Genomic DNA, 27,998 nt, shown 5'->3' with positions numbered 1-27,998 from the left:
AAGCCGAGATGTTGCCTTAAGTCACAATCTAAATTGGCTCCCAGGGGCATACTGACTACCTTGTTCACCAAAGGCATTGTGTATGTTTTCTGAGTGCTTAGCATATGCTGTTGTAACCTGAGATCCTCTGTCGCACTCTTACTCTCTTATTTCTCTCCGTCTCCTGTTTGCACACACAGAAACACAAGCACACAAACACGCAACGCTGCCAGGAGTTGCTCCCCTTCTCTCCCTTTTATGTTTTTCCCATCAGAAGGTTAATTAAATTCAAAATAGTTTGCATCTACCTATTAAACCATGTTGCACCAACCGCCCACCAGACAATCGACACAGACACAACCACAGGCAGGGTGGCAGGGGTGGGAATGGCTGTGTTGGGGGTCTAATACAAGGAAAGTAGAAGAAGAAGAAGGAAATCTGCTCATATCACAGGCAACGAGGAATGTCATGTCTGCCTTTTTTCTTTCTTCTACAATATTACAATAGCAATGTGAGAAAGTGAACAACATGCTGATGCAATGTTACATACAGTCAAATGGTGCATCTACGAGTGGGTAAAACATTGTGAAGGGACACACATGTTTCCCCCCAAAATCTGCCTCATTGATGTAGTCATGATCAAAAATTCTAAATGCAGTCAAAAGAAGAGCTTGCCAAGCACTTTCCAGAAGCAGATGTGCACTGCTAGATCCGTTATTGTTCTACTGGGGGAAACGCAGAAAAAGCTCCTAACACTTGATTGAATCTGGTACATCTCTGATCTGATATAAAGCTCACTGCAGAGTAATGAAAATAGCTAACATTTTAAGACAGTCTAACCTTTCCTGTGTTTACCTTATTAAAGAGTGTGTACCTTAACTGGTAGAGCAGTACACACAGGAGGCGAGGGGTGGGGGGTAAATGTGTATAAAGCAAGCAGTGTTTAAGCAGGCGAGAGCTAAAGTAATAGGCAAGAGCAGTGAAGTGTTGATTCTACAAAAGATGCGAGGGAAAAATTGCACCTTAGTGCTCACACACACACACACACGCACACACACATTCCTTCCCCCTCCTCAATCTACTCCCACAACACGGCCGGCTGCCTGGCAGCCGAAGTTAACATTTTCAGAGAAAATATTCCTTGCCTCCAATAGTCCGATGTAATTCATTTTCCATCTCTGTTCATTAATCATTGTTAAAATTAGTGATCCATTTCTTCCACTCTGCCATCTGCACTCAGCTTCCTAACAAACATGACACCTCGGTGCATAATAAAAGCTGACAGCTACGAGGAGGCCTTTCCAAATAGCTTTCTGCATATGTGCACCTCCGTGTCTTGATGCCGTTGTCAGACAAAAGTAGGTTGTTTGGACCACCACTGGCTGGAGACAAAAGCTGACGAGTGCATGAACACGCACGTACATATTGACTATATGGCACCACATATGTACATTTACAGGCAGTAAAAATATTTGATGTTAAACAAAGTGACATTTCTAAGGCTAACCCTCCAAACATGCCAGCGAATATGCAGAACTACAGCCGGGTCTCTTCAGCACTGAGTCGGTTAATATCTAAATGGGCTCGCTAAAATGAGAAAAGCAGAAAGATTTGGGTTGAGATAAATCGCTGCATTTAAAAGAAGCAAAGGAATCAGAGTGAAAATGAAATGGGTGCAGAAATGTTTAAGTGTGCTGTTTACCCATCCTCGTTTTTGGCTTTAGCGTCAGCTGGAACCGCGCTGTACTTTTCCATTTGCCTTTACTTCCACCAGCCATGACATCTGTGTGTATTTGCTGTGATATTGTTTATCAGCTCTGCTACACCCTGATCACACTTGGGTAGGAGCTGCTTCAGCCAAAGGAGGAAACAATGGGACTAAGTCATTGCAGGAGGATCCCCATTGCTAGGCCACAAGTGTCTTTCAACTTCCTGCCAACCCCAAACTCTAACCTAACCTAACCCTACTCAAACCGTCATGACAGTACAGTCTACTTTACTCAAACTTGAATGCATTTTATTGGAGTTTAATTTGAGAGTCAAATTAAAGGTTGTGCATAAATGTGAAATCATGTCAAAATAACACATCTTGATTTAATTTTTTACTAGAAATAAAAATGTGTAAACATGTATACATCCACCTTGACTGCAATATCCTAAATAAAAACAAACGCAAGCAATTCCCTTCAAAAGTTTAATGTAATCTCAACGTAAATTCATTTGTTTTGTGAAAACCTCTGAGGATTTCTTTCAGGAATTATTATTTCCATTTGTACACTTTCCAAATATGACCTTTAGGGAAGAGTGACCATGAAACAACACAGTTGAAAGAAAGCCATGGGAATTCCTGTTTAAATCTACGTCATGTATTGGCAAATGGGTAACTGTGACAAGTAAAACCAAAGTTAAACCTCTGGGCTCTCCACAGAAAACTGTAAAGATTAAACATGGCAGTGGCTGCATCATGCTGTGGGAATGCTTTAATTCAGCAAAGAAAAGCATTCTTTGTGCGCTGTTGGCACTTAGCGCAGGGCAATTCTGGGAAAAAAATCTGATTTAGGGTGACAGATTTGTGAGCCTAAACATCCAATCAGAGCTGCAATGTAGACCACAGCAGGTTCAACTGTTGGAATGGCTTCGTTAAAGTTTGGCTCAATTCCAAATTAGAGTGTGCAATATTTGCTTTCAGGCACTCAACATATAATGACCGAGCTTGAACTACACTGCAATCCTTAGATGTGCAAAACTACAGACATACTCCACAAGACCTGCAAGTAATCATAGAAAAATGTGCTTCTAATATTAACTTAGGCGACACAATACATGTGCATATCACTTTTCATTTTTTATTCACAAAAAATATAATTTTCCGTAAACTTCACAATTATGTACCATACTACGTTGTTCTACAATTACATTTCCCAAACAATATATTAAAATCTGTGGTCATAAGGTGACAAAAGATTTAAAAAAAAGAAAACCAGAGGTATAAATGCTTTTGCGAGGGACTAAAAGGTGGTTAGCTTGATACGCTGGGATACTTAGGAATTAAACGCTGTCACCCATTTTTTTTCCAGTCCATTTATTGTGCACTTACTCACGGTTAAATGAAGCAAGGCAACACTCTAATGTTAGACCGTTTAATAGCTGCAATATTAATAATGTTAATGTCTAATAGCTGCATTTCTTGTGGATGTGAACTGAGCAGGTAATGCAGCCATGGAGCTATGGGTAAAATCCCTCCTGTGCTCTCATTACTCAGAAATGTAGCACAAACGTGTGACTCTCTGCTGAATTTCTTGCATCAGAGAACAGCTTTTCCATCTTAAATCAAAATCATTCAAAAATCCACCATGTGAATGTGAATACTTCTCAGTGCTTACTAAGAGAACCCTCCACGTGCATTTCTGCTCCCTCCACTATGACATGTCCCTTCTCATGTTCCACAAGCACACACACACACACACACACACACACGCACACACACACACACACACGCACACACACACACACACACACACACACACACGCGCACACACACACACACACACACACACACACACACACACACGCACACACATGCATACATACACACACACACACACGCAAGCACACGCACACACACGTGTGCAATCTGTAGCAGGCACGCCCGCGCACGTTCATCCGCGGAGTTTAAACCCTGAAGATCCAGCACTACTTTACACGTCTGGCTGTGCCCTGAGCACACACTATCAAACACAGTCAGGATCTCAGGATGCTGAGGTGTGTGTGTGTGTGTGTGTGTGTGTGTGTGTGTGTGTGTGTGTATGTGTGTGTAGGTGTGTGTGCTCCAGGAAGAGCACATCAATCTATATAATGCCCTCAAAGAGAAGGCTTTTTCATACCACTAACTGCCCAGAACTATAAGGGGCAGCGGCTGCAGCGACTGAGCTGTGATTCTGCTTTTAGCCCAACTGGAGACCCTGCACATGCATGCACACACCTACACACGCACACACACACACGCATACGCACACACACCGAACTCAAGCATCCCTTAACACTACTATAGCTCGCTCTGCACACACACATACATGTACAAAATATGTGTAAAGAGTGAACATGCACTCTTGGTGGAAACATAAAGCTACCAGCTCACTGGACACACTCATCAAACCTTCAATTAAAACTGAACTCATGCTTCAGACTCATGCACTACTTTCATTTTGATCTAATTCTCCCTAAATGCATTTCACCAAGCCGTTATTATTCAAAACTGCTTGATTATAGAAACAACAAACACCACTTAGAAGAACTGGTCAGCATTGATCTTATGCTGCCTATGCCGAAGCTCTATACTTTGATTGCTGACTTTCCATCCTGTCATTTACTGAGTCTGCTTTAGCCTGTATAATGGTGGTGTCATCACCTTTCCCAGCAGGCCCACCCTGGACAGGTCACTGCCCCAACACAGAGACACACAGGACAAACATATTTCCAGATCAGGGTTAAGGTTGGTTTAGATTTGGATATTACTCTATCAAGGTTTTTCTGAATATTGAAGCAAGAGTACAAAACCTCCTAAGATAGGCAGTAAGCTAATCAGTTGAACTAGAAATAGAGCTAGCAACTGGAATTAGCACATTACTAATAAAAAAAAACTTCAAAAAATATTTTCCTTTTTCAAAAAATAACCTCAACACTCTTCGTTGTGGAAGTTGTTACTGTAGGAAAAAGGCTCAAGCTGGTTTTGAGTAGAATAAATACAAAAGTCAAAGCTGCTAAAAGGGAACAGTATTTTTACCAGAGATGTTGGTTTTGTTCTTCTGCAGGTTTGGTCATTTCAAACCTGACTTTTTGGGATACAATCATCCATCACAGGATCCCAACATTATACCCAACCAACATGAGCTTTCAGATTAGCTAAACAACCTGGAGCACATTTCTAGATAGAACAGGAAACATTAGCTTAAAACAGCAAAGCTTCGTTTGAACTGTCAGTGCAATGGAATATGCAGGGTTAGAGACACTGGCAGCCTTTTGGAAAACTCAGAAGAAAGGCAAAGGTCTACATGAAATAGTGACGACACACAGAGACTGATATGTTTGGAAGGTTTACTGTCCTAACCGTACAACTGATAACATAAGATATTAAAAATAGCTTAAAGTACTAAATTAAAGCAACTTTCTTACAGAGTGTAACATCACCCCTGCTTCCAGGGAGAATGACAGACTTTTGGCAGGATGGCCAGAGAGAATGCTGTTTAAATCAAACACAACAAAAATCTTTACAGTACAGAAAATGTGTGGAACAGAAAACACACATTTATTTTTCACAGGAAAGTTTAAGAAATGGCACTGTGCATTCTAAATCTATGGATTTTTTTTAACCTAAACTAAGCTTTTACCGACATTTACATTTAACAGACTGTTTCATTGTCCCCAAACTTAAAGCTGTAACCTCTTGCGATTGTGGTGCCTAGTTTCACATTTATTATTCATTTGTTGCATGGAGGGCCACAAAACAGACAGCCTAAAGCCGTGATTGGAGGGCTGGTGCTCAGAGGCAGACGGCGCGCAGAAGAGCCGCTAAATCATCTTGACATTCACCAAGATGTAGCCACACAGAAAGCCAGTGCTGCTGTTAGTTCTCCTACCGACTAATTTGGTTCTACTTAACCCCTAAACACCCCTCGTGCACGAGCACACACACCGGCAGAAATAGATTCAAGGCGAATAGATACGGGCAGACACAGATGCACACACACGTGTGTGTGCACGCGCCTCACATTGACACATTTAATTCCAGGGTCTCGGCACATCTGAATTACAGCAGCCTGATGAGGGAGAGAGGGCCAGGCCCCTTTGGACTGATTAGCATCATTTAAAAAAAAGTCTTCCTTTTTCGTCTGCCTGCCTCACTGACCTCTCCCTCTGCCTCTCCGACTCTGACATCCACCTCCCAGCTGGCATGTGGGTGGCTTCCCAGCAGCAGAACTCAATAGTCAGTTCATACGCTCAGATACATGGAGACGATCTCTGTGGCAGCTTCCCGTACGTCCCAAGAACAAAGTAAGAAAGTGATTTCAAAAAAGTAGCTGGTTCCTACAACACTACCTGAACGGTAAAATATTATTCTAGCAACTGAAATTGTATGATTTCCTCTACTCCTCCCCTGCATGGACACACACTGCACACTGCCTGTCAGCTAGAAAATAAAGTTTTATTATCACAAAGAAATTCAGCTATTTAAAAGAAAAATCCAGTCACAAAACCACCTCCCGCTCCCACCTGGAGGGCTGAAGGATGTGATGCGCTTAATAAAGCTGCAGTAGGCAACTCATAAAAAAATAAATTAATTAATTAATTAAATGTTTTTTACATATTTGCTGAAGCTGTCACCAGGATATGACATCATAGTATGAGACAGGTAATTAATCTCCTCTATGGTCTCCCTATGATCCTACTGCCATCTGCCATCTCAATCAGAAACAACCAATCAGAACCTGGAGGAGGATCTTAGCACTGCCAATCATGCTTGTGTCGTGCTGTTCAAACCTCCCCCTTGCTCTCTGCTATGGTACAGCTAGTTCACCACAGCGGGACCTGCAGTGAATGCTAAGGCTAGTTAGCATGGCGCCCAATGACAGTGGATAAACAGTTATTCTGGAACGTGACTTGATTTTCCACCATTAGCATGTTTAGCAGCGTGTACAAAAGCACAGGTAGTATCAGTTATTAAACTATTGTTGATTCATAAAGAACAGAACAACAAACAGACATATTGAGGAAGAAGCACACTTGTAAATGTAGATTAAAAATATTATTTAAAAGCAAAGAAACTGCTGTTTTCTTTTCTAAATAAATAACATAAAACAGATCCTACTATGCATTTTGTTTTAAATACAGTGAGACATCACAGCATGGCAGCCTCGGATCATCATAGCAATTTATTATGTATATAAATAGACATACACAGACCCATTCAATATAGTTGAATATTATCAAAAAGCCCACTTATTTTAGGATTTTTATCACTAATTGAAACACATTATATAGATGAACTACACACAGTTTTTTGACAGCCTTTATTTCTGTCCTTTCTGATGATTTTCCAATTACAGTTGATATAAACATGACTTTTAAAATGAGAATATTTCATCAGACTAATAGCATAAGTATATTTAAAAACATAAATACCTACATTTCAAAACATATGTTTAATCTGACAAACGAAAAATTGGGATGTATATTTTAATTTATTGAATGACTGTACACACACACACCCCTATATATATATATATATATATATATATATATATATATATATATATATATATATATATATATATATATATATATATATATATGCAGTACAGTGGAGCTGTGTAGATATAATGAAAAATATAGATATAGATCTGATTTTATTTGAGTCCATTTCCTGCATGTGTAAAGTAAATAAGATTTAGGCTGTGTTATTTGCGCATATTTCCCCCCTTCTAAATTATATAAGCCTTGCACATGGCTTAAAATTTTGTAAAGCTTTTCTCAAAATCCTACTTATGGTTGCCATTCTGTGCCAAAAAGTTCATCTGGCCTGTAAATTTAAGCATGGATTACAAATATTCAAATCATGAGCTTACTGTTCAAATAAACATTTTCAACGGGGAGGGGAAAAGTTGCAAGGCATACACTTTCAGCCTAATTCCTCCTCTGGTAACCCCCCACCACACACACACACGCACACACACACACACACATCCACCCACCCTTGCCCCATCCTAACTTTCAATATACTGAAAAAAGAGAGAAAGAACGGACGACAGAGTCGGGATGGGGGGGCAAAAACAAAAGAAAAGTTTGGCCTCTTCATTTACCGTGCGGCTGGATAAACAGTGTTGATGAAATATGTAATTAATGTAATTGTAACCACCTATGAAATTACAGTCAGGTGGGTGGGCTCGGCCGCGGCCCCTGTTATTCCCTGCTATAGGACAATAGGGCACCTTATTACAGTTTTAAAAGGGGGGAGGGAGGGAGGCCAGGCAGTGGGAGAGGGGGGCAGGCTTAAGCTGGTCAGCTGCTCACCACATGGTAGAAATAATAGAGACTGAAGTCACAATCATTTCAGCTTTGCTTTAGCTGTGCTAATCAGTGCCATATAAATCAGGGACAAACTTCCCAGACACCCGAGGATCTCAAAGTTTTAGAATTGCAAGTATTCATTAAACAAAATGACACTGAGAAGAGATTTTATCACTCTGGATTATTTTCTTAAGGAGAATGCGAAATATGCTTAAACTGCAACTCAGCGCTGCGACACAATGAACCACACTGAAATCCACAGAGATATCCGCTGCGGATGGCAGCTCCAAATTATGGATAAAGGAAGTAATAGTGCATATAAGCGTATTGACGTCTGATGCGGACCACTACCTGAACCCGTTCGTGCAGACCTCCAGTCTTATCCCCAAGATTAAAATAGCCTCTTCTCCGCTCGCCGCCCCTGCCCCTGCCTGGCATTAAAATCTACCACATTTGCAAAATTGCAAACAGATGCAACTCAAGTACCTGCAAATAATCTGCCAAGACCAATTTCAAAAGGGAGATTTCAGAATATGCGGGAGTCATTAGAGGGAGTATTATTTCAGCGATGAGTGTGAGAGGGCCAGCAGTGGATCACCCAACCAGATGGGTTCTGCTGCCTTTTATTCAGGAAGAAAGGAGCCGACATGTTCTTCATCTCCCCCCATTATTTTCCCCCTTAAAATGAAGATATATATAAACATCTACATATATATATACATATATATATATATATATATATATATATATATATATATATATATATATATATATATATATATATATATATATATATATATATATATGCGTGAAACAATTACAGTGGAATATTGGAAGTTTCAGAAACAACAAAAGAATGTCAAGTTTCCTTTTGAGTTTTCCAAAACAATCTTTTCATCTCCTTCCCATGGAGGATGCTTTAGGATGGGGGGTGGGGGGGGCTTCGATGTAAACGAGGATGCAGACACAGAGATCTGAAGCCTTGATTGTTTTGCATCGAGTGTTAAATGTAAAAAAGAATTAAGGAAGGTAGAAGCCTTATAAAGGCGCCTGGGGTGTATGTAAATGAAATATGTTTCGGAGCCGTAATTTGCAGCTGCCGCTGTTGTTATTTTTCCGGCAGCCGTCTGAAGTTCTTCTGGTCGCTCGGTGGCACTTTTAAAGTGATGCACAACAAAGCGTTCACCAATTAAAGACGATTTTAACACCAAGAACTGCAACAAACTTCATTAGATACTCCACCAAGCTTCTGACAAAAGCCCCCATTCAGCGCTCGTCTGTAAGCCGCCGTGATGAATATTTATAATCAAAACACACATTTCTGTTCCTTCATAGCTATGCAAGGCATTGACCAGCTATTAAAACAAATGAAATGTTTATATCAAATGGAATTTGATTAGGTGACTGGTTATTATTTCTTGCAGGGAAGCAGAATAACAATCCAAGGCACTTAAAAAAAATGATCAAAATCACCAAGCCCTTGCAACAATACACATTCAATCAAATGCTTCATAATTGTAACAGTAGGAAGCATTTTAGGCATTCCACCCACAACAAACAGGCTTTGTTCTCCTGTTATGAGAGGCAGCAAGGGGACACAATCAAGTGCGTGAGAAAGTCAGCAACACAGGATTTCGGGCAATTCCTCCCAATGTCTTTTTCTCTCTTTCTATTCACCTCCACACACCACTGCTTTTTTTTTTTTTTTTTTTTTAGGGTCACCCATGTTATTTGCCTCCTGTTTCATTGCAGTTGGCAAAAAGAGAATTTGGTAATTGAGAGGTACGGAACATGTGCCCTCCCTTCTCGAAGATGACAGATGGATTATAAAAACTTCAAAGGCAAAGCATTTGGAGCACCAGGGGAGAGATGCTAGGTATTTGAACTATCATTCTTTACCCAGGAGACAATGACTGCCTGACACGGTGCATACATCAAGGAATAGTGCAACAGCAAAGACATAATCCAGCGTGCATATGCACACACATCCCCATGATCACTCGTCTCCTGCCTCCTTTCCCCCCAGCCCCTGCCAATGCTATATATTTAACATCCTGTTTTGAATAAGTTTGTGCCAAGCTCAGAACAGAACAAGTCAAGGGAGGCTGATGATGGCGCTGAATCTCATCTCTTCCCTTCTTTTTTCTTTTCTTCTTTTTTTTTTGGATCTCAGGGTTCGAACTGAAGTGTTCTAGTCCACACTGATGTTGTCTTTGTGTTGTAAAAAAATAAAATAAACTTCATGAACGAAGAAAGAACAGAGGGTGGCAATGCCTATAATCATCTTAAAAGTATGATTTATGAAAAGGGCCATCTGCTTTGCCTAACTTAAGCACCGAGGCAACCTTTAATAATGTAGCGACACGAGGAGAGGAGGGGATTGCAGGAGGAGATTGGAGGGAGGGGGGCGGCACTATTCACGGCAGTAGCACAAAGTGATTTCATCAAACTTGTAACCCAAGTGCAGGTCCACCTCTCTGCTCCGTCTCTCCTGCGCTTCCTGTTGCTTCCTCAGCATCCAGCCATTAGTTCAGAAGGAAGCTAATCACTGTTGACCTCTCCTGTCAGGCACATTTAACCCCGGCCCCTCCTCTTGACCCTGAAGGAATTAGAACTATTCACACATCCAAGCACACACACTCAGGTTGCTTTCACTCCTGATAGTCCATTAGACTCAGTTCGATTGAGCACCAAGGTTGCAACAGTGGTTCCATTTTCAGAAGATGCGATTCTCTTTCAGACCCGGATCAGCCAACCAAACCCTTTGAAGAAGCTGTTCCTCCCCTTGCCTGTGGTGGCGCTGCACGAACAACCACTGAAGGAAATTATATGAAAACCTCTGAAGAAGGTTTCCCTTCACAGAATGTGAACAAAACAGGTGTGGCATCAGATTTTAGCGGTTGGAGGATTTCTTTTTTTTTTTTTTTTAAAGACCACCAGCCATTTCTCCCGCTAGCACATATTTGGTTGTTTTGGTTATATCTACCCAGAATGCCCTGCACAGTAGTTTGCTTCTTGCTTTTAGAGCAGTTTTCGATCTGCGTGGTGTTCACATATTCATTCAAACCCCACCACAGTTCACTTTACTAAACCCAGACCGAGGTTTGAAGGAGGACCAAAGTTAATTTTTTTGTTCCACATCAGAGTTCGGTTAAGCATTCACACCTCCACAAACAAACCAGACTTTTTAGTCAGATGGCCTGGAGTTTGATTAAAGTGAACTAAACACGGCTGGTGTGAATGCATCCTTAGACTGTAGCAGAAAACGTACAATCTACCTGGCAGCTGTGAAAGCTCCTCCTACCTCATACAGACATGTTTCTAAAGTTTTCAGTTTAAAGTGACACAAGAGCACAGGATTTGGTCTGTTCCCTAATAAGACGATATTTGGGTTTAAAATTTTCCCTCAGGTTTGCATGTTCTCCATGTGAATGTGTAGATTTTCTCTAGGTACTCGCTGTGTCCTACCAAACTGCACAACAATGGAATTAATTCACTTCAGTTCAATGGCTCTCAGCTCACTCTGGTAAGGTGGCTAAACCACTCTGATCTGCATTACTGGGCTTGGTGGCTGCTGGATGCTAGTTGAGCCTCGTAGGAGGACTCCAAAAACCTGACGGACGTCCCACATCTGGAACATTTCAGGGTTGTCGAGGTCATGAGGTCTTTCACTTCCAGCAACACTAATGTGGTGATGCAAGTCACAAGCACATCGAAGTGCGAGTCATTACGTTTACACTCCTGACCTGGCTGTGACCTGGAAACAAGTACCAGAACAGGTGCGCGCGTGTCTGTGTGTGTGTGTGTGTGTGTGTGTGTGTGTGTGTGTGTGTGTGTGTGTGTGTGTGTGTGTGTGTGTGTGTGAGGGAGAACAGACTACCTGTAGAGGTGTCTGTTATAAAGACTTGCAACTTTTTCAGATTTTACTGTCCTTATAGTTGATATAAATCCCTATTTTTGTTCTCAAAAAGCTTTAGGGCCGCTTTATTTTTCATTCAACATGAGCACAAAAATTTCTTGACAAACCTGTCATGGAAACTGCACATCATCTGCTCTCGACGGTTCCCTTCCTTCCTCACTCCTTTCATCCTTGTCTTTCTCCTCCTCCTCGAAGCCTCGCAGCATGTGTAAGCAGAAGCGCACGTGCTCCCCTCGCCCTCATTACCAGCTAACTATGCTGTTTGATTAAAAGTGTGTACAGAGAGGAAGAGAGAGAGAGGAAGAGTGAGAGAGAGAGAAGAGAGGGGGATGAGGAGGTGTGTGTGCGTGGCGGAGCGCGGGGGGGACAGGCCGAACCTCCATAATTAAGATCACTTCACAGATTACCTCTGGCAACAAAAGCACGGCAAGCGGTCGCCCGCAGCCTCAGAAATTAGATGAAAAAGGGGTGTTGAGGAGGAGACTGACCTCTGCCGGGCTCCACATGAACACAAGTAACGGCTGAATCAAACACTCCCCACATGCACACACACCACCCCCCTCCCCCTTCCCCAGATGCCCCCTTCCTTCCAACATGAACTGAGACACACACACACACAGGTAGTGGTACGCTCTGCAGTCGGAACGACAGCAAACCGTGGGAAAGCACACATCTTCCAGGGTGAGGACGACACCAGCACCTGAGGGCTGACACTGACACATGGCTGCTAAGCACACAATCAGCAGACCTGTCCACCAGCAATTATGATGTACTTTTTGTCTGGGGGGTGTGGGGAGGTTTGGAACGCAAATTGCCACTTAAAAGAAAAACGTTGGCCTCGTTTTAATTTGGCTTAGCAGTTAGAGAACAACGGTAATGTAAAACCCAAGTCAAATTCCTTGTTTGTGGACACAGTCTTGGCCAATAAACCTGATCCTGATGTAGGTCAGTCTACCAAAAGCAATGAAGTTTCATTTTCAGTCCCAGAGGCGGTTCTGTCATCCCGCTTTCCCCTCACCCCCAACCCACCCACCCCATAAAAATAAAGGGAATCCTTTCAATTCTGGAGCAGGATAAAATGCTGAAACTCTCAGCAAATACATAACAGCAACAGAAAACTTGGTCAAGTTGGGCCACCTACCCTTTCCAATATCACCAGGGGCAACGCCCCCATGGTCATCTGGAGTGTCTGAATGTATCTAAGCTTCCTTAAGCTTCCTTTCTTAATTCTTGACCATGATCCGTTTATTCTGCATGCTTTTTATTATTTACACATATTTAGCTTCAGTTTATGATTATTATTTTTTCTTTTCCGATTATCTCTCATTGGCTATAAACAATCAAATAAACAACCAAATATGCTACTTCCAATTGAAAAACTACAGTATTCCCTTAGTTTGTAAAGTTGTTCATATAGAATCATTTGCTGCACCTGTAATATTTAAAGAGGCTGAATTATGTATTTTCCAGGCACATAGTTCCATTTTATAGCACAATCAAGTAACTGTTATCAATTATCTGGAAAAATCTGTATATATCAAAAACAACTTAAAAGACATTTGGCTTTGCATTACCATCTGACACCTTGATAGTGGCCTCTGTCTCTTTAGGATACTTCTCTCCTTTCTGACACTCACACTTCAGCAAGTCACAACAACAACACTTCTTCATGTGTTGTTGTTTATGACTGATCTCAGAAGCGTTGCATTTTGTAGGATAAGGTCAGCAGACCAGGTGTACCACAGTTACACCAGGTTTTTACTTGCTATTTGCTGCTGCTGCTGCTAGTCTGGAGGGGCTGTGTTGTAGGCACAGGGGGCTGGGACTCGCCTAGGGACGAGGGAAATGGCGGCACCCCTGAATGGTTGCTAGGGGAGATTCAAAGATTCCTCTAACATGCATGAAAGAATCAAAGCAACAGTCCATGTATGTTTTTCTTGAAGGAATAGTATTATAACATGATACAAAGTTCAAAAAAGTCAACTTTGCATAACACCTCCCCACCAGCCATGTAACAAATGTAATGAAATGAAATAAAATTTGAAAGCAAATTTATACTTTCGCCATTTACATATAAATATATATTTTTTGTATCTTCCAGTCATCAAGTTTGCCATTTCATTTTTTCAAAAGTTTTCTTACAACCTGATATATGACCAAGTATTGATAACAGTCCTGCAGATACTTTCTTTTCCTTAGTTGCATTTAGATTTTACCAGCTGAAACAGTCATTTTGCTTTTCTAATATTAAAAACTGGAAAATGTGTAAATAAAACCAAACTCATTCAGATTCTTCACAAACATATATTGTCATTTATGAAAAGGATTGGTGAGAAACTAAACAGGTTTAAATAAGCTTGCAAAAAGCAGTGAATTGGCATAATCACATTTTTACTTTATTAAAACTTATAACAAAAATTTAACAATTTCATTTTGTGGATGTGAATATAGTTTAAAATATTTAGGTGATAGACAGTGAAAATGTATTTTCAGTGTTAACTTGTGCAAACTAAAACTTCTCTCTTCTATCCTAAACTCAATATAAAAAAAGAACTTTGAAAAAAAAATCCTTTATAAGAAACTAAATGTCTACATGTGGCATTTGTTGATTTTTAGCACAGTTGTTGCTATCATGCCGATGTTATTTTTGCAAGAGGACATTAAGTACTATTAGAATTCCAATTTTCTATTCAACTTAAAATCTATCTGCAGAAAGCAACTGTCAAAGTCTAAGGGAACAATAATTTAAGTCATGTTTCAGTTCCACTTCTGCTCTTTTGCTCTTTATCTTCGAACATTTTGAGCCTCCTCAGTCTCAGTGGTGTCCCAAACTCTTCACCTTGCCCTCCTCCAGTCTCCCACTCCTGCTCTGCAAGCCAATTCTGATCTCTGGTTAAAAAAGGGGGGCTTGGGTGAGGGTTGGGGTGGGGGGGCATTTACTCTAATCACAGGGATCTAGAAGGAGCGCCTCGAAGCCCTCGGGGGCTGATCGGCAATCAGAGAGATGGAGGCTACAAGAGGGAGAGAGAGAAACAAACCTGAGCTCAACTTCAGAACTGTAGAGCAGACCTCTATCTGCAATCTGAAGCAGTTCTGTCATAAGATTGTCTTGCTGGTGGGTGGGCATATTATGGGCTGAATGGGGGGGATATGAGTTGTAGTTCTTTCTGTAAATGTGGAAGACCTAGCTTAATTGCTTAAAGACAGGGTGAGGCGAGAAAGCATGATACGATGTGTTAGACTCGGGCTTTCAGCAGCTGAAAAAAGGAGCAACACTGGAATGAAAATGTATTCTGTTGTTTAAAATAATAAACCAAATCCTCACTGGAAAAAAAAAAAAGACGTTTGAAAATAAAGTCAATCTGGAAAGCATTAGAGGGTACGAGAGTTAACTGTAGGTTTCCAGCGTGACTGTTAGAATCTTTTGCTCAGCTTTGAAGTTAAAAATGCTCCAAGAATTAGTCACTCATTAGAGTTTCTTTAAGATCTTTTCTTCTTATTTTGCATATTACCAAAATTTAAGGACCTATTACAAAACCTTGTGGCACACCACAAAAAAACCCAAAAGAAATACATTGACAACTGGATTTTATTTAGCTGTTACATCTGATCTAAAATTAATTCAAAACAAAATAGCTGTAAATCGGGTTATTTTGGTGACCCATTTGATGCAATTCATATTTTCTTTTAACCACAAACATATTTTGAGGTCAGATGCCTTTTCAATCTGTTACACAGTTTTTCACCTTTTACTTTGAAATCTTATCCAAACCTTGTTTAAACAAAAGGTGCACTCATCTTTTCAAAGGTTTTTCAGCCAAATTTGGCTCCAAGGCAAACACTTCTGCCAATTGTAACTCTATCTGTCTGCTATTAATTATTAATGTATGTATTCACCATGTTATAAACCAAGAAATAAACAACTCCTGGGATTGTTTTGAAATCTCCTACAGGATTTAAGAGGCCCTGATTGTCCCTGATTAAAGCAGCTATACATTGTGCGCAAATTAATAAAAACATTATTACATAGTATAAGAATACACAGAAGACACTTTAAAACAAAGAAAAAAACACCACTGTGGTCCCGGGCCAAACCGGGACAGAATGATCAAGAGCAACATTTAAAAGCAGGCAGATCTGCCTGCGGATGTTTAAACGTGTGTGAGTACAACAAGAAAAGCTATTAAAAAAAAACTCAGCTCTGAGGTGAGGAAAACAACTTGAGCACATGATCTGAAATAATAACGCTGACAAAAATGCCACAGACTAAGCAGCAAAAGACAAAGAGGAAGATAAGCGGGAGCGGTGGGAGGAGGAGGAGGGGCTGGAGGAGGTGAGCCATTTGAAGATGCAAAGGAGAAAAAGACGATTTGAGAAAACTGAAATTGGCCGAGATCAATTAGGTTTCTTTTACCACAGAAGTGGGAGCTCGTCTTATGACTAAAGAGAGGCATTAAAAGAAAGGAGCGCGCCACCGAGGGAATTCTCTCGCATTAGAGCGCTCTCTTTTCAAATCCAATGCCAGCGCTAACGCAGATAAATAATAGATAAATTTTATTAGGTTCCCCACCTTGAACAAGACTTTTTAAAGTAGTTCATGAAAGACCGACGGCTCCTGGAGAGCAAAACGCCGTCACACAACTGCACACACACACACACACACACACACGCACACACACACACACACACACACACACACACACACACACACACACACACACACACACACACACGCATGAATGCACACGCACACATACACACACGTAAAGTGTGTTTTACCTGATTAAATAAAACACCAGAAGGCATCAACTTCACAAGCTGAGGAGTGCTTGCACCCCACTAACACACGGTTTTAACACCAGTCCTGCTTCTGATGGACACAAACATTCAGTCTTGATGATTTTTTTGGTAGTTAATAGATCATGATGGGAGTTTCCTTTTGTTGACTTATGATTGAATTAAACAAACCAATAAATACATAAAAAACACCTGCTGGTATGTAAGAGATATTGAAATATTTTAAAGTTTTCTTCCCCCATAAACTTCCAAAGTAACTAAATTGTTTAGGTGAGTGGTCGTGTGTGTGACAGGTATGAGTAACGGAAGTATTTCTCTGCTCAAGTTTTAGTCAGCAGTCATGAGGGCTTGTTTGTACATTCCAGGACTGGAGAAGGTCCAACTTCACCATTTTGTTTTGCTGTTATGCTTAAATGTGTCGTAGGAAGATTTCTTTTCTCTTTTTTTACAGAGGACAGATGTGTTGATAAAGCTGAGGAATGAACTCTCCCTGATCTTTTCCCTGAAGTTTAAAGGAGGTCCCGCGTTCTCTCCCAGTCCCTGAAGCTCCGTGAAATGAAAACCATGAAGAGAAACTTGCTTTTGAATGTTGAATGCGCTGTCCTAAAATAGACGCAAAGTTAAACAAGAAGACATGTATTTACCTTTTTCCTATCTTAAAAAAAAAAAAAAAAGGCACAGTAGCAGTCGTCGGTCTCACAGCAGCTTTGCCTCGGAGATGTGGTCGAGGCTGCGCCAGTCGTTTACAGAAGGCTGTGTGTTTAATGCCTGGAATGCTCATTTGCCTTTTGGGTTTACTTATTTACTTTTGCATAAATGGGAAACAGTAATGTGGTATTAAAGGACTTCTCAGGGGGAAAGCTGTGCTTTTAAATGCAGCCTTTTTAAAAAAAAAAAAAAAAAAAGAAAACGCTCCCTTGGTTTGCTATATTAAGGCAGGGTTGATGATTAATGCGGCACAGATTTAATTTTTCTTGATTAATATTAATAATAATAAATTACAAAAATAATGCCAAACATGAAATGAACAACCTAGCTCCCCTCCACACACACACACACACACGCACACACACACACACACATACGCAGACACACACAAAGAGAGAGAGAGACATGCACCCGCCTTTGCTCAAAGTCATAATACACAAAATGAGCAGCCAGGCTAAACCGAGTGGCAAATAATCCTAAATTTCCCAACAGAAAAATAGAAAATGTAAAATGACTGCCTTGATCAAGCGGAGCTGAGGAATCCTTCACAGCAGCCGCAGCTGCAGCGCCACCACTGTCACTTGGAATGAAAACGTAAACCTTTCACAGCTTTCGATTGAGTCTTTAATTCAGCCCGATGTGACATTAAAACCCTTCGCTTGACTTCCAGTGGTTGTGACAAATGTACCGGCGCTTAATGGAGGTGCGCAGACAGGCCGGCATTTCAGTGACTTTTATCAAAGTGAATTTATCAATTCAGGCTCGCAGGATCTGTGGCAGCCGCTTGTTGAGAGAGAAGCCTGCAGAATCTGTTAGGTAAATCATCTCTCCTTTTCTGCCTCTCTGTTGCTTTCCTTCTGCTCCTCGCCGAGTGTTGTTCCCTCCTCCCCCCGCCTGCATCGCCCCGTCATCACTCCTCATCTTCCATTTAGCTTCGTATTATTTCCGCTAACAGGACCGTTTTCCGCCAAATAGGTGACTTTAAATCGTAAAATTAGCACGTAGTAGTAGCATCTTATCGCAATCTAACCTGTTTACTTATTTTTAAAATGTAATATGTGGTTCAAACTTAATGTGGAACAAGCTTGGAGGCATATGGCTGTCAGACAGTTACAAAAAATACATTTGAAATTCTATATTTCAAATGCATAATCACATTTAAATAGTTTAAATGTGATTAAAACTATGTTATTGTTTTGTGCAGTTGGAAAGAGAAGTGGCTCAGAATAATGTCAAAATAGGTTCCAAACTAAACTACAGCAGCAATATATCTTAATAATGTCTCTTCTAACACAAACTTCCAAAAACAATCATTTATATGTTGATAGTTATGAATCTGAAATAAAGATTCACATCAGGATCAGGAATGAAAAGAAGAGAAGACATAAAAAAAGACAAATTGAAGTCAGGTAGGAAAAGATTAGGGTTAATACTGGGAAAGCTTGTGGGAGCTGACAAACGGCAAAAAAAGGAGTGAAAGAGCGCGAGGGGAAGAGCGATAAGAAGGCTGGTGAAGGGTTCTCTCTGGCGCTGCCATCAAAGTGTCTGAGCTACTTGAACCTTGCCCACCTTTCCACTACCTCACTAAGGAGATCCTGCCCCACAAACCACCTATAAACCACTCGGACACATGATCCACTCGTACAGATGTGGAGTGGAAACACACACACACACACACACACACACACACACACCCCCCCACACACACACACGCACGCACACACACACACACACACACGCACACGCGAGTGTGTGTGCACAAAAAGGCAGAGAGAGAAACCCTTCCTCTCAGACACACGTTGTAACACACCATCATTTACCATTAGTCCTCGAGTAACAATTGTCTGTTCCACTTTGGAGTAAAAGGGTACTTATCACCAAAAGAGAGCTTACTGAACAGTCTCTACCGCACCATGCCGATTAAAATGTGTAATTTTAAATAAATCTATTACTGGAACATTTAGTAGGCAACAAAACACACAGGTAAAGGTTTCACCATACAGACCCTGAGGCAGAACGGACAGAAAAACACAGACGTCCCACTGGGACCACAAATGAGAAGCAAAAGAAAAAAAAAACAACTTTCAGCAATTTATCTGAATATGTATATATATTCAGACAGACATAGATATATATAATTTTTTTAAATATGTGGGCTTCAAATAAAATACAATAGCAGTGCTAATTCATCATTGTGGAAATATTCACAGCCGGAATATTCGTTCCGGCACGCAGGAACGGAATCGTCTCTCCGACAAAAGAGCCATCTTCCCCGAGTAACAAGTTGGTGCAATGAGTGGCGACAGAAGAGGAGCTGAAATCCCCCCCTGGGCTACAGAATATCCCACTATTGTAGTCTTAACCCGCGAGACCTGGCTGGGAATGTACAGCTTTCACAGTCACTTCTCATCCTATTTGTAGCACTGCCGTTGATGCGCGAGCGCCTGTGCCACAGCAGGTCACTCTTTTTTTTCCCCCTCTTTCTGTTCACACTGCTGTCTCTCTCTCTCCTACCTCCAGTCCACAACACCACCTTTCCCTTCACACACACATCGCAAGAGAGTTACATAAAAGAGCTTCGCAGATTATTTTGATGGAGCGTTCTTACCCCAATGGAAACGTTTTGTCATGTTTTTATTTTTTTAATTTATTTTTTTTATTATATTTATTTTATAATTTATTCATTTTCTTATTCATTCCACTGGGGAAGTTTCATTAAAGATCCAATTATGCAAATGAGGTGCTGGGGAAGCAGCTGAATGTGCGCTACAATGGTGTACAGTAATGGTTGGGCTCGCCGTACGGCAGATCCAGGGCCAGATTTATGAGCGCTAGCGAACGGGAAACGCCTCCATCCTTTGGTGAGAACCTCTTGATCATAATTAAAGGTGCACACATTCTCCCCAGCTTTCCCACACTTTCACCTCTCCTCTCTCCCCTCCCGCTCTTTTCTTTTCTTTTCGGCCCCCCTCCCTGAATATTTTGACGTCCTCATTAGCCGGGGTCTGGAACTTTACAGAGGTCACATCCGAAAACGCGCAATGCAGCTAAAGAGCAGACATGACATGAGCCCAGCAGTCAGATGCTAGGTGAAAGGGGGCGATAGACAGGACCTTCTACACACACACACACACACACACGCACACACACACACACCCCCCCTCACACACACACACACACACGCACACACACTTCCATCTCATGAAGGCTGGAGGTATTTACCACTGTCTTTGCAGAGCGCAGCTGAATGCTAAGTAGCAACAATTCTCTGCTTCAAGACCTCTGATTGATGTGTGCTTGCCGGTTTGTGTTAAGCTGTTGTCTGTGGAAATGACACGGCTGAAAACACAGCGCTCCTCGACGCATCAACAGGAGGGAAAAAAAAAAAAACAGCCCTGACATCGCCTGGCGCCTCCGTAAATCCACAGTTTGAAGCAAACTTTTAGGAATAAGGAATCCAAGCAGGACACAAACCATCGGGGAACCACGGCTCTCCAGAGGAGTTCCTCTGGGGAAGTAGGACCAAAGATTCAGAACGTCACAGTCTGCGAGGCCAGAGGACACAGAGTGGAAACCTGGGGGCTTCAACACACTGAACCGATGTGCAGACACACACACATTCTCTACAAGTCCTCTGATAAGGAGAAATCACCTCCTCCATACTTAGCTCTCCCTCTTAAGACCAACTGCCTCCGCTCTCCTCTGAGCCCCGCTTCCTCCCTCTGCCCAGAAACGCAGACACTCGTTGTGATGGCACCCTGGCATGAGGGCACCCAGTCTGTCAACGCCTCATCTGCCCCACACTCTTTATTCTTAGATGGAACTGACATCTGTGATTAGCCTCAGCTTCACCATCTCGGCCCACCCGACCTCCGCATCCCAACTGTTGAATATTTTTGCTGATTTTTTGTTTTTACCTTAGATATTCAGTCTAGTTTTGATCCATAATTGTCTTTGCAGAGGCTCTTGTAGCTTACTCTGTGTCTCACTATAAATTCATTCAACAAAACGAAATCCTAAGCATGAGCAGAGGCAGAAGGCACCAAACCTGTTGGCTGCTGTTGAAAACGTTTCAACCTGGAGGAAGAATCTATTTTTCTGGAGAATTATTGGGAGTTTTTAACCGGAGAAGTCTCGTTGTTATTACCCTCACAAGGCAACTTCATGTGAAGACTGACAACATGCTGCCCTCCCTGGCTTAAACTCTAGAGATCAAGGTCAAGGAGTTACAAAAGCCCCCCCCACGACCCCTTCCCCCCACAGTCACCACAGAACACACCCACACACACACACAGCCATTTCGCTCTACCAGCGCAGTAAGGAACACAACCTGATCAGAAACGAAGGGTGGAACTTTTTTTTTTTAATTCCCATCCAGCGCCCTGAAAACCAGCAGGTAACCAAAAGAAAAGAAAAAAAAAAAAAACAGGATGAGGGCGAGGCAGGAGGGCGGCTGTTTTCACAATGACTGCACATATCAATTAATGGCTGGCTGATCAGCAGAGCTGGCCTGATTCGGCCTGCCCACCACTGCCCTGATCCCAGCGGATGGGAAAACCTGGCCCTGCAGCCTGTGCAGCTGGAGCCCTCTCCCCATAATTACATGAGAATGGAGGGGGGGGGAGTGAGGCTGCAGATCTGATGGGGGGGGGACTCTTGCAGATGCTTGAATCCAAATCACAGGCCACGGTTAAGCATGCATGTTGCCGTTCCAATTTAAAAAACCTCTTTTACACTTAGAATAAAAATGTGATTGTTTAACCCGTCAGCATGCAGATAGCTGACAGCAGGGGAGAGCGGCCTGCTGACTGACTGACTGACTGACTGACTGACTGACAGTCTGCTGAAAGGAGAACTGATCTGATGCCATCTCCTCTCTCCAGCTCTCTCTCCTTCGTTTGCAGCTGAGAGATGTTTATCAGGGCAGTCAGTCATGGTCTGTGACCCTCCACCCACCTTCCCCAAACACACACACACGTATACACACACTCTCCACCACCCTCAGAAGCACCGTTACAGGGCACAGGTGGGAAAGCGACTCATGCCGGATCGTCGGCAGAGCGAATTTCCAGCTCTGTCAGTTAGAAAGTTGCAGGAGGAGGATCCGTCAGATCCCTGCTGCCGCGAGAGACGATTCATTCTTCAAATCTCATCCAGAAACAAAATGTATCAATGTTCACCATTTTAAATGCCTGTTTTGTTTTTTTTCCTCTGACATTTCTGTGTGTGTGTGTGTGCGTGCAGTGAAACGATTTATACATTTGTGAAGGCAGAGATTTTCAGGTGGGCCTGATAAATCCAAACTAAACTGAGAACACCTTCAATTCCTCGAAAAGGCCAGTTTGGAAAATCAAAGCAAGGCCTTTTTGTCCTCCTAAAATATTTCACCTAAAAAGAATGACAACATGTCAGCTGGTAGGGGAGCAGAGAGAGGAGCAGGGAAAGGGCAGACAGGTCTGAGGCAGCTCTGCACTGTCATCCATTTCATATTTCTCCTGCGATAAAGGACTGAAAGCAACTGACAAAAGGGGTTTACGCCCAGACACTATTTCAGACACAATATCCGCCCTGTGCATACCATTACACAATGACAGCATCTCAGCCCGTACAGTCCATCTATTTATTCAATTTTCTCTGCACAATGAATCCAAGGAGGAAGCAACTTTTTTGGGCGGATGGGGGATGGAAGGAGGCAGAGGGGGCTCAGGATAACTTGGGGAAAGGTTAGGGAAACAGTGTGATGGAGTTTTTGAAGCCATTGCATTTGTCTTCATAAAGCTGATAGCTGGTTGGAGGTAAAGTGGGGTCAAACCGGTCAGGGGTCAGTTTTACTTCCAGGAAAGAAAAAAAAAAGAGAGAGAAAATAACAGCTCCCCACCCAAGACGCTTGGTGTGACAGGGGCTTTAAATGGGATTACAGAGCTCAAACATCCCTGGTGCCGCATAATTCAATTTATTCTTTATTAATTCGGAACTGCCCATTTATTTTCATATATTATTAAAATATGCTAAAGATTGCTAAAGTTGAGAGTGTCTTTGTTTTTTGGGGGTTTTTTTGTTTGTTTGTTTGTTTTGTTTTTTATTTTTACTTTTTTTATTACTATTCATGGAGTAAAGATATTGCAGAGAGAATATTTTTTTCTGAAATCAGGGCAGGATACAAATCTGATCTGTTCCCTCCGCTGATGTAATATGGCCTCATGCGCTGTCCTGCTGCTATTTGCACGCGCGCACACCGCAACTTTTGAGGAAGACTTTTCCCAAGCCGGACAAGGTGTTGTTGTCAAGGCAGAAATAAGACGGCTCCGTTTCCGCGCTTTTATCTGGGAGAACATGACGCTTTGACGGCTTTTTCATTTCGGAGGTCGATCTCGTGCTCAAAATGGCAGGTCTCATCGGCTCTTCTGCCATCTCATAACTTTGTTTGCCTTTTTTCCTTATTATTTTTCTTTATTTTTCTTTCTTTTTTTTAAGACACGTGGTGCCGAAACTTTAACTTCTTTATTCCCGCTGTCTTCAAAAATCCCAGCTGCGTGGAATATCGCTGGCTACGGGGAAAAAATAATAATAAAAAAAGTTTTCCAAGCAGCCGGGAACACGGCCACATACTTCTGTAAAAGTCCCACGCTGTGCTGCTGATCCGTAATGCGCCAACGTCGCAAAGCGGTGCGCAGCGAGCGGATTTTACGCACAGGCTTTGTGGGTAAAAAAATAAATAAATAAAAAATAAAAAGCAATAATGGACATTAATGAGTTTTCTGCTCTAAATGAAACTAGTTCGGCACGCGGAGACTTGCAAGGTGTCGCTTCCGAGCTGCTTCCATCTCTCTCGGTCCCAGCTGCTGTTTTACGACCCCTCGCTCCGGATAATTGCACCCTTATTTTCTAATCATGATTCGGGGAGACATCAGGGGACCCCCGCTGCGACACACACACAGAAACAAGCCTGAGTGAGCTCCCCCCCCCACACACACACACACCACCACCCTCACACACACACACACACACACACCCACTCAGAACCCCCCGATAAGACCTCTTCGCTTTCAGCTCCACACTTCTTACCTTCTCTTATTTTTTTATATATATTGTTTTTGTTTTTTTGTTTTTAAATTCGCCGACTCCGGTGCGTAAACGCCGCGTCGAGACCAACAGTTCTCAGCAAACAGCGAGGCATGTCCGTTTGATGTGACGGGATCATGTTGCCGCCGCCGCTGCTGCTGCTGCGGGGACAGGAGTGTTGTGGGGGGAAAGTGCGCTCAGGACGGGTTACAGACTGTCCACTCCACGCTCGTCCGCGTATTCCGACTTGGACATAAAGAAGAAAACAAACAAGGCTTTTATCAGGACTTGTCCCCTCGCTCTCCGGTCCGGCTCCTATCGGCGGGCATCAGCAGCGTGTCCCCTCCATCTCTCAGCTCAGACTCCCCCTATCTGGCGGCTGGAAGAGGCGCTCTGCTGTAGAGAGCAGCGCCGGCTGCTCCTGCGGTATCCGCCGTCAGAGCAGCTGATGAACCCAGCGGTGAGCGGAGCAGCGAGCCCCCTCCACCCCCCGCGCCACCTTCTCCTTCTCCCGGTCCTCACATTAGACAGAAACAAAACGCTTCAAAAATACCTCCGAAATCCTGACCTTGAACCGCGCGGAGAGATTATTTTTGATTAAAATTATAACAGTAAAAAGAAAGAAAAAAAAGAGAAAAGCAACGTGCCCTCTGCTCTAAGCCGTGAAGGCGCAGCCAGCGGAGGCTCGGGGCGACCAGAATTGGCTGGCAGAGCCTTAACATCCCTCCCTGCAAACACACCAAATAACTCCAAAAAAAGTGACATTCCTTACCTTTCAGGACAGCTGTTCCGGCTCCCCGTCCTCCCCGTCTCCTCCTGGCCTTTAGAAACTCCTGGATAAATGAGCGTTTCCTCCTCTGCGTCCCGAGCGTCAGTCACCGCTAAAGAGAAGTAATGAGTGATAAAAATGACGCTCATCTATCTGCACTGTAACCTTGTGGCGTATTTAATGTAAATAAGCCTCATTGGGCTGCGGGTCCCCGCGCATACAGACGCAGGACCGCTCCCAGGGGAGCCTCTCTTTTACCTTTTCAGGGTTTTTTCTCTCTTTCTTTCACCGATTCAAAGGATTTATTCCCGCTGCGCTAAAATGAAATTATTAGAGAATAAAGATGCGAGTGCGCTCTGAGTAAAAGCGTGGAGAAATTTCTGCGCAGGTGCTCGAAGCTTTTCTTTTTTTCTTTTCTTTTTTTTTTAAACTGCTCTTTCAGACTGACTCAAACACTAATGCCAACAGGAACTTGGAAGTTCGCTCAACTTTTTTTTTTTTTTTTTTTTTTTTTTTTTTTTAAAGCTGTGAATAAAAGCACATGACAGAAAGACAGAACGACGTCCCTCAGACGCAGGAGTGTTTCCTGCGACTAAAAGCTGCCCTTGCACCCTGTTTTTGATATATTATGGTTCCATATGGGGGGGGTAGGAAGAAGGGGGAGGGGGGCTGGAAGAGGCTGAATAATGCAATTATAGATTCAGTGTCCCAGCGTTGACAAAAGACAGGGCTTCAATAGAGGCTTTGTTGGGGGATTATATAATGATTATGGGGTAATTATGGGAACGGTTTGGTAATAATAATAAAGAGGGAAAAAGTATATCAAGTACTCTCCTGGACGGACAGCTTGTTTTCTGTAATGTTAAGTGCATCACAGAGGAGAGTGACAGACAGACAGGCTGTGCTGCTGACAGCTAGTGGTCGCGCGCAGCCTTGATTATTCAAAATGTCGCACCGACAGACGCATTAACGCCGCCGACAGAGGATCGGATGGCCGCAAAACCGGACGTGGGCCCGCAGAAGGGATGCAGCGCGGGGGTCGTGTTTATAACCCCCCTCCACCACCACCTCCTTCACCTCCACCACATAAGTCAGCGCCGGGTCACACGCACACGGGACACGCACGCGCCGCTCCAGAGATGTCCGGAGAAGGAGCACGCGGACGGTCACTCCGAAGGATAGCGCGCGGCGCTCCATCTGTGCGTGGGAATAATCCGCAACTCGCAGCGTGTTAAAACCATTATTACTTTAATTGCATTCAGGAATTAACTGCAGCCTGTTCGGAACATTTTTCCATCCAAAAAAAAAAAGGAAAAAAAAATCTGACTCCCCCCCTCACCCCCCACACACACACACACACATTTGATTATAGCTCACTCTTGCTTTCTCGCTCGTTTTTTATATAAAATAGGTACTTGTTGCTCACTTTTTGTCCCGTCTTTTTCTTTATCTTTCCAACAGAAAACATAATCACATTTAAAGATTCACACTTCTTTCTTTGTTTAATGCATGAGATTTATTTCCTCCTAACTAAGAAAATGTAACTTTTCGCTCCCCACATCCAGAAATTAGCATACCCATTCCCTAAATAATGCGGCTATCTCTATGGCAGTGATAGCAGCGAGCGGCAGGGTGTTTCTTTACCGATTCTCCATGGATCAACGGCGCGTCATCAGACCCTTTTGAACTTGTTATAGCAAGTCAAGTGATTCTTTATCGTCTGACAGGCCTGACAATCCATCGGGGATGGGAAAGCAGGTCAAAAGGAAGTTGCCATATGGACTTAAGCATGCAAATTTCCAACAATGCATGGCGCTGCTGAGTGCTGTCCCCCTCGCCATGCATACAGTAAAGTGACTGTTTCTGCAGATGTTCTGCACAGACTCAGGGATGAGTAGCTCGTCAGTTAGAGCAGGGTTAAATGTGTCAAAAAGTGGGCCACCATGATGAAAGTCCAACAGAATGCATTGTGCTGGTAGTTATTTTTATTAGTGGTTGCTGTTCTGACCCAGGGATGTTTACACTAATGGAACAAAAAATATTTCCACCATTTGTTTAAGGCTATTTATCTGCTTTTTTTTTTTTTTTTTTTTTTTTGCATGTAAATGTAAATGTGTTTTGACACAGTTGTTATTGCGAGTCTGAGAAAGTTTTTCTGGTTGGTTTTAAAAAAGGATCCAGGACAGTGCAAAACTTTTTGTTCTAAAGTTGAACCAGAATGAACTTAGTTTCAGTTCATCTCAACATCTAGGGAGAAGCTTCAGGCAAGTGAAAGTCCTGGCAGGAAATATGGACTCAAGTCAGATTGAGTATTGAATATTAAGTAATGCATATTTTTGTCCTTTACAAAACAATAGTCACACAATGTTGAGGGAAAAAAATAATAGAATCATGTGCGGAAAAACACAAGTACTACTTTGTTGCATCTTCTTTTTTTGACATCTTAAATTGTCAGAGGGAAGGACGTCACTGATAAAGACAAAAACAATTTTCTTAACAAATCAGGTTCCAAAATGATCATCTATACCGATCAGCTACTCTTCTTTTCTCCTCATTTCCACCAGAAATCTTTATTTTACTGACCACGTCACTGAACTGATCTGCCTGTCCTGAAGAAAAGTTTGAATGTTTGAATGGTCTTTGTTTAGGAAACAGGGTAATCATCATCACCATCTTCATCTTCATCATCATCATCATCTC

At 42.4% G+C, this 27,998-nt stretch overlaps 1 protein-coding gene across 2 annotated transcripts in view; it reads right to left on the bottom strand.

Moving 5' to 3' along the window:
- The window catches only part of znf536 (zinc finger protein 536), a 237,467-nt gene extending 209,676 nt beyond the window's left edge, over nucleotides 1-27,791 (bottom strand). Inside the window, exons 1-2 of one of the 2 annotated variants that reach the window (XM_088004102.1) lie at nucleotides 25,557-27,791; nucleotides 24,533-25,410 (exon numbers count right to left, since the gene is read on the bottom strand). The gene's annotated coding sequence lies outside the window, so the exon portion shown is untranslated. The remainder of the gene's footprint in view (nucleotides 1-24,532; nucleotides 25,411-25,556) is intronic. The other variant, XM_088004103.1, reaches the window with a different exon arrangement.
- Between the last annotated feature and the right edge of the window lie 207 nt (nucleotides 27,792-27,998).

The sequence above is a fragment of the Poecilia mexicana genome, unplaced genomic scaffold (assembly GCF_051168715.1).
Source record: "Poecilia mexicana isolate PSO_F unplaced genomic scaffold, ASM5116871v1 scaffold_3, whole genome shotgun sequence".
In the NCBI taxonomy this organism is placed as follows: domain Eukaryota; kingdom Metazoa; phylum Chordata; class Actinopteri; order Cyprinodontiformes; family Poeciliidae; genus Poecilia; species Poecilia mexicana.
This window is presented reverse-complemented; position numbering and strand designations above follow the sequence as displayed.